We start from the raw sequence: 8776 nt of genomic DNA, 5'->3' as shown, positions 1-8776 counted from the left end.
GATCAAGTACTGAACATACCCCTCAGGAAGTTTCCTGGTGGGAAAGCCTAAGTTTTACAACTCCTTCTCTGTAGAACTGTCATAATTCTAATGAACATTACTGATTAACATTTCTACTTTCACTTTCTCAGGATCAGTATTGCTCTAAAACATCATAAGCTGTTTCTACTCTACACCATCTAAAAACTGTTCTAGAGTTAATTTTTTATTCCTAGTAGAGTTATACATTTCCTCCATTGTTCTAATCATAGCAGGGGCACATTCAATACTCAAATTGTTTTTTGTACTCTGATTGCGTGTAAGATTAATAGTAAGGGTAGCGTAGAAACTAGCTGTTCTTTGACAAACAACTAGACGGAAGCAGGAGAGAAACAGAACGCAGAAAACAGCTCATTGGCGCCAGCAATTAGGTCGTCGTGACTTCATGGGCAGCAGGAACCTTTACAGTAACCGACTACCAAGGGGTCATGGGGAGCATACCTCCGAGGAGTGCTGGCCCTCTGTTCTCAGCTCTCATCCAGTACAGAAGCATCTCTGCTTGCTACACAGGCGAGGTCACCGTGGACGTACAAGAGAAGGTCGAGTTCTGTCATTCAATTGTGTATAATATTCAATTGCCCTTTGAAATCAATCCCTGATTTAAAAGTCCTGTAGTCCCGCTGTTTGAAATGAACGTTTCTCACTGAAGACTAACAGCGAATTCCATGTTCTGTAATTTCATTAGGGCAACATTCCAATGGTAATCTAAGATTGATTTCAAAGTACTATCAGAGTTATATGCTCGGAATATTTCGCTGAAAACGAACATGAATTCAAAGAGCTAGAACTGTGTGAATACTGAGAATGTTTCCCATAGAAAATTGTGTACAATAAACACTTCTCTTTCAAAATAGGTGCGAATTCAATGTTCTATGACCGAATAGTGTAGAAAGCTCAATTCCCGTGTTAAATTAAGCATAACTGACAGTGTCATTCAAGGTTATCAGGTAGGATCAGTTGCTATTGAAAAATCCCAAGGAATTCAAAGTGTAGGAAATCTTGGATTCTTTCGTTTCTATTGAAAACTCATCGTGAATGTCATTTTGTTCTGTCCTGTACTATACTGTAAACAAATCCGCTTTCCTAACTAAGCCTGTATTCAATGTTGCATACTCCTGTTTCCTAAGTGAACATTTCCCAATGAATACTAATGTTCAATTCAACGTTCCATAAACCTGTTTTCTAGGAAGAACTTATCCCCTGGAAAACTTAGAGTGAATGCAATGTGCTATTAGCCGGTTATGTACTAGCATCATTTACTAATGAAAACGAACCGTGAACTGAAAAGATTAGAAGCTGCTTCAATACCAACGTAGGTTGTGCAAGAAAACTAACAGAGAAGGTCAAGTTCTGTCATTCAATTCTGTATAATATTCAATTGCCCTTTGAAATCTATCACTGAATTCAAAGTCCTGTAGTCCCGCGGTAGGAATTAACGTTTCTCACTGAAGACTAACAGCGACTTCAATGTTCTGTCATTTCATTACAGACAACTTTCCAATGGTAATCTAAGATTGATTTCAAAGTACTATCAGAAGTTATATGCTCAGAATATTTCCTGCTGAAAACGAACATGAATTCAAAGAGCTAGAAATGGGTGATTACTGAGAATGTTTCCCGTAGAAAACTGCGTACAATAAGCATTTCTCTTTCAAAAGTGGGAGTGAATTCAACGGTTTATGATCATATTGTGTAGGAAGCTCCATTCCCGTCTTAACGTAAGTATAATTGACAGTTTCATTCACCGGTTATCAGGTAGGATCAGTTGCTATTGAAAAATCCAAAGGAATTCAAAGAGTAGAACATCTTGGATTCTTTCGTTTCTCATTGAAAACTCATTGTGAATGTCATTTTCTTCTGTCCTGTACTCTATTGTAAAAAAATCCGCTTTCCTAACTAAGCCTGTATTCAATGTTGCATACTCCTGTTTCCTAAGTGAACATTTCCCAATGAATAGTAATGTTCAATTCAACGTTCCATAAACCTGTTGCCTAGGGAGAACTTATCCCCGGGAAAAATTAGAGTGAATGCAATGGGCTATTAGCCAGTTATTTACTAGCATCATTTACTAATGAAAACTAACCGTGAACTGAAAAGATTAGAAGCTGCTTCAATACCAACGTAGCTTGTTCAAGATAGCTAACAGAGAAGGTCGAGTTCTGTCATTTAATTGTGTATAATATTCAATTGCCCTTTGAAATCTATCCCTGAATTCAAAGTCCTGTAGTCCCGTTCTTTGAAATGAACGTTTCTCACTGAAGACTATCAGCGAATTCCATGTTCTGTAATTTCATTACAGACAATATTCCAATGGTAATCTAAGATGGATTTCAAAGGTCTATCCGAAGTTATATGCTCAGAGCATTTCCTGTTGAAATCGAACATGAATTCAAAGGGCTAGAACTGTGTGAATACTGAGAATGGTTCCCGTTGAAACCTGTGTACAAGAAACAATTCTCTTTCAAATGCAGGAGCGAATTCGACGTTCTATGACACTACTGTATAGAAACCTCAATTCCCGTGTTAAAGTAAGCGTAATTGACAGTGTCATTCAACGGTTATCTGGTACGAGCAGTTGCTATTGATAAATCCCAAGGAATTCAAAGATTAGGACATCTTGGATTCTTTCGTTTCTCATTGAACAGTCAACGTGAATGTCATGTTATTCTCTCCTGTTCTCTACTGCAAACAATTCCGATTTCGTAACTAAGCCTGTATTCAATGTTCTATAGTCCTTTTTCCTAAGTGAACATTTCCCAATGAATAGTAATGTTCAATTCAACGTTCCATAAACCTGTTGTCTAGGAAGTACTTATATCCTGGAAAACTAAGAGTGAATGCAATGTGCTATTAGCCGGTTATGTACTAGCATCAATTACTAATGAAAACGAAACATGAACTGAAAAGATTAGAAGCTGCTTCAATACCCACATAGGTTGTGCAAGAAAACTAACAGAGAAGATCGAGTTCTGTCATTCAATTGTGTATAATATTCAATTGCCCTTCGAAATCTATCCCTAAATTCAAAGTCCTGTAGTCCCGCTGTTTGAAATGAACGTTTCTCACTGAAGACTAACAGCAAATTCCATGTTCTGTAATTTCCTTACAGACAACATTCCAATGGTAATCTAAGATTGATTTCAAAGTACTATCAGTGTTTTTTCTCCCAACATTTCCTGCTGAAAACGAACATGAATTCAAAGTGAAAGAACTGTGTGAATACTGAGAATGTTTCTCGTAGAAAACTGTGTACAATAAGCATTTCTCTTTCAAAAGTAGGAGTGATTTCAACGTTTTATGATCATATTGTGTAAGAAGCTCAATTCCCGTCTTAAAGTAAGCTTAATTGACAGTTTCATTCACCGGTTATCGGGTAGGATCCGTTGCTATTGAAAAATCCGAAGGAATTCAGAGTAGGACATCTTGGATCCTTTCGTTTCACTTGAAAATTCACCGTGAATGTCATTTGGTTCTGTCCTGTACTATACTGTAAAGAAATCCGCTTTCTAACTAAGCCTGTATTCAATGTTGCATAGTCCTGTTTCCTAAATGAAAATTGCCCAATGAATAGTAATGTCCAATTCACCGTTCCATAAACCTGTTCTCTAGGAAGAACTTATCCTCTGGAAAATTTAGAGTGAATGCAATGTGCTATTAGCCGGTTATGTACTAGCATCATTTACTAATGAAAACGATCCATGAACTGAAAAGATTAGAAGCTGCTTCAATAACCACGTAGGTTGTGCAAGAAAACTAACAGAGAAGGTCGAGTTCTGTCATTCAATACTGTATAATATTCAATTGCCCTTCGAAATATATCCCTAAATTCAAAGTCCTGTAGTCCCGCTGTTTGAAATGAACGTTTCTCACTGAAGAGTAACAGCAAATTCCATGTTCTGTAATTTCATTACAGACAACATTCCAATGGTAAATCAGGATTGATTTCAAAGTACTATCAGAGTTATATACTCGGAACATTTCTTGATGAAAACGAACATGAATTCAAAGAGCTAGAACTGTGTGAATACTGAAAATGTTTCCCGTAGAAAACTGTGTACAATAAGCATCTCTCTTTCAAAAGTAGGAGTGAATTCAACGTTTTATGATCATATTGTGTAGGAAGCTCAATTTTCGTCTTAAGGTAAGTGTTATTGACAGTTTCATTCACCGGTTAGCGGGTAGGATCAGTTGCTATTGAAAAATCAGAAGGAATTCAAAGAGTAGGACATCTTGGATTCTTTCGTTTTACATTGAAAACACATCGTGAAAGTCATTTTGTTTTCTCCTGTACTCTACTGTAAACAAATCCGCTTTCCTAACTAAGCCTGTATTCAATGTTTCATAGTCCTGTTTCCTAAGTGAACATTTCCCAATGAATAGTAATGTTCAATTCAACGTTAAATAAACCTATTGTCTATGAAGAACTTCTACCATGGACAACATAGAGTGAATGCAATGTGCTATTTACCGGTTATGTACTAGCATCATTTACTAATGAAAACTAACCGTGAAATGAAAAGATTAGAAGCTGCTTTAATACCAACGTAGGTTGTGCAAGAAAACTAACAGAGAAGGTCGAGTTTTGTCATTCAATTGTGTACAATATTCAATTGCCCTTTGAAATCTATCCCTGAATTCAATGTCCTGTAGTCCCGCTGTTTGAAATGAACGTTTCTCCCTGAAGACTAACACTGAATTCCATGTTCTGTAATTTCATTAGAGACAACATTCCAATGGTAATCTAAGATTGAATTCAAAGTACTATCAGAAGTTATATGCTCAGAACATTTCCTGCTGAAAACGAACATGAATTCAAAGAGCTAGAACTGGGTGATTACTGAGAATGTTTCCCGTAGAAAACTGCGTACAGTAAGCATTTCTCTTTCAAAAGTGGGAGTGAATTCAACGGTTTATGATCATATTGTGTAGGAAGCTCCATTCCCATCTTAACGTAAGCATAATTGACAGTTTCATTCACCGGTTATCAGGTAGGATCAGTTGCTATTGAAAAATCCAAAGGTTTTCAAAGAGTAGAACATCTTGGATTCTTTCGTTTCTCATTGAAAACTCATTGTGAATGTCATTTTGTTCTGTCTTGTACTCTATTGTAAAAAAATCCGCTTTCCAAACTAAGCCTGTATTCAATGTTGCATACTCCTGTTTCCTAAGTGAACATTTCCCAATGAATAGTAATGTTCAATTCAACGTTCCATAAACCTGTTGTCTAGGGAGAACTTATCCCCTGGAAAACTTAGAGTGAATGCAATGGGCTATTAGCCAGCTATGTACTAGCATCATTTACTAATGAAAACTAACCGTGAACTGAAAAGATTAGAAGCTGCTTCAATACCAACGTAGCATGTTCAAGAAAGCTAACAGAGAAGGTCGAGTTCTGTCATTCAATTGTGTATAATATTCAATTGCCTTTTGAAAGCTATCCCTGAATTCAAAGTCCTGTAGTCCCGTTGTTTGAAATGAACGTTTCTCACTGAAGACTATCAGCGAATTCCATGTTCTGTAATTTCATTACAGACAATATTCCAATGGTAACCTAAGATTGATTTCAAAGTTCTATCATAACTTTTATGCTCAAAACATTTCCTGTTGAAAAAAACATGATTTCAAAGGGCTGGACCTGTGTGAATACTGAGAATGGTTCCCGTGGACCTGTGTATAATTAACAATTCTCTTTCAAATGTAGGAGCGAATTCAATGTTCTATGACAGTACTGTATAGGAAGCTCAATTCCCGTGTTAAAGTAACCGTAATTGACAGTGTCATTCACCGGTTTTCTGGTAGGATCTGTTGCTATTGAATAATCCCAAGGAATTCAAAGAGGAGGACATCTTGGATTCTTTCGTTTCTCATTGAAAACTCATCGTGAATGTCATGTTGTTCTGTCCTGTTCTCTACTGTAAACAATTCCGCTTTCCTAACTAAACCTGTATTCAATGTTGCACAGTCCTGTTTCCTAAGTGAACATTTCCCAATAAATAGAAATGTTCAATTCAACGTTCCATAAACCCGTTGTCTAGGAAGAACTTATCCCCTGGAAAACTTAGAGTGAATGCAATGTGCTATTAGCTGCTTATGTACTAGCATCATTTACTAATGAAAACAAACCGTGAACTGAAAAGATTAGAAGCTGCTTCAATACCAACGTTGGTTGTGCAAGAAAACTAACAGAGAAGGTCGAGTTTTGTCATTCAATTGTGTACAATATTCAATTGCCATTTGAAATCTATCCCTGAATTCAATGTCCTGTAGTCCCGCTGTTTGAAATGAACGTTTCTCCCTGAAGACTAACACTGTATTCCATGTTCTGTAATTCCATTAGAGACAACATTCCAATGGTAATCTAAGATTGATATCAAAGTACTATCAGAGTTATATGCTCCCAACATTTCCTGCTGAAAACGAACATGAATTCAAAGAGAAAGAACTGTGTGAATACTGAGAATGTTTCCCGTAGAAAACTGTGTACAATAAGCATTTCTCTTTCAAAAGTAGGAGTGATTTCAACGTTTTATGATCATATTGTGTAAGAAGCTCAATTCCCGTCTTAAAGTAAGCATAATTGACAGTTTCATTCACCGGTTATCGGGTAGGAACAGTTGCTATTGAAAAATCCGAAGGAATTCAGAGTAGGACACCTTGGATCCTTTCATTTTTCTTGAAAACTCATTGTGAGTGTCATTTTGTTCTGTCCTGTCCCATACTGTAAAGAAATACGCGTTCCAACTAAGCCTGTATTCAATGTTGCATAGTCCTGGTTCCTAAGTGAACATTTCCCAATGAATAGTAATGTTCAATTCAACGTTCCATAAACCTGTTATCTAGGAAGAACTTATCCGCTGGAAAAATTAGGGTGAATGCAATGTGCTATTAGCCGGTTATGTACTAGCATCATTTACTAATGAAAACTAACCGTGAACTGAAAAGATTAGAAGATGCTTCAATACCAACGTAGGTTATGCAAGAAAATGAACAGAGAAGGTCGAGTTGTGTCATTCAATTGTATATAATATTCAATTGCCCTTTGAAATCTATCCATGAAATCAAAGTCCTGTAGTCTCGCTGTTTGAAATGAACGTTTCTCACTTAAGACTAACAGCGAATTTAATGTTCTGTAATTTCATTACAGACAACATTCCAATGGTAATCTAAGATTGATTTCAAAGTTCTATCAGAAGTTATATGCTCGGAACATTTCCTGTTGAAAACGAACATGAATTCAAAGGGCTAGAACTGTGTGAATACAGAGAATGGTTCATGTTGAAACCTGTGTACAAAAAACAATTCTCTTTCAAATGTAGTAGCGAATTCAACGTTCTATGATCGTATTGTGAAGGAAGCTCAATTCCCATCTTAAAGTAAGCGTAACGGATAGAATCATTCACCGGTTATCAGATAGGATCAGTTGGTATTGAAAAATCCAAGGAATTCAAAGTGTAGGACATCTTAGATTCTTTCGTTTCTCATTGAAAACTTATCGTGAATGTCATTTTGTTCTGTACTGTACTCTACTGTAAACAGTTCCGCTTTCCTAACTAACCCTGTATTCAATGTTGCATAGTCCTGTTTGCTAAGTGAACATTTCCCAATGAATAGTAATGTTCAATTCAAAGTTCCATAAACCTGTTGTCTAGGAAGAACTTATCACCTGGAAAACATAGAGTGAATGCAATGTGCTATTAGCCGGTTATATACTAGCATCATTTACTAATGAAAACTAACCGTGACCTGAAAAGATTAGAAGCTGATTCCTTACCAATGTAGGTTGTGCAAGAAACCTAACAGAGAACAATGAGTCTGCCATTCAATTGGGTATATAATTCAATTGCCCTTTGAAATCTATCCCTGAATTCAAAGTCATGTAGTCACGATATTTGAAATGAACGTTTCTCACTGAAGAATAACAGAGACTTCAATGTTCTGTAATTTCAATACAGACAACATTCCATTCGTAATCTAAGATTGATTTCAAAGTTCTATCAGGAGTTATATGCTCGGAACATTTCCTGTTGAAAACGAAAGTGAAATCAAACTGCTAGAACTGTGTCAATACTGAGAATATTTCCCGTTGAAAACTGTGTGCAATGAACAATTCTCTTTCAAAAGTAGGAGCAAATTCAATATTCTATGACCGTACTGTATAGAAAGCTCAAGTCCCCTGTTAAAGTAGGCACATTCACCGGTTATATCGTAGGATAAGTTGCTATTGAAACGTCCCAAGGAGTTCAAAGAGTAGGAAGTCTTGGTTTCTTTCGTTTCTCATTGAAAACTCATCGTGAATGCCATGTTGTTCTGTCCTGTTCTCTACTCTAAACAATTCTGCTTTCCTAACTAAGCCTGTATTCAATGTTGCATAGTCCTGTTTCCTAAATGAACATTTCCCAATGAATAGCAATGTTCAATTCAACGTTCCATAAACCTGTTGTCTAGGAGGAACTTATCCCTTGGAAAACTTAGGGTGAATGCAATGTGCTGTTAGCCGGTTATGTACTGGCATCATTTATTAATGAAAACGAATCGTGAACTGAAAAGATTAGAAGCTGCTTAAATACCAACGTAGGTTGTGCAAGGAAACTAACAGAGAAGGTCGAGTTCTGTCATTAAATTGTGCATAATATTCAATTGCCCTTTGAACTCTATCCCTGAAATCACAGTCCTGTAGTTACGCTGTTTGAAATGAACGTTTCTCACTTAAGACTAACAGCGAATTTAATGTTCTGTA

This window comes from Jaculus jaculus, chromosome 19 (assembly GCF_020740685.1).
Source record: "Jaculus jaculus isolate mJacJac1 chromosome 19, mJacJac1.mat.Y.cur, whole genome shotgun sequence".
NCBI classification, from domain to species: Eukaryota; Metazoa; Chordata; class Mammalia; order Rodentia; family Dipodidae; genus Jaculus; species Jaculus jaculus.
The sequence above is the reverse complement of the archived record's forward strand: the minus strand, read 5'-3'. Positions refer to the sequence as shown.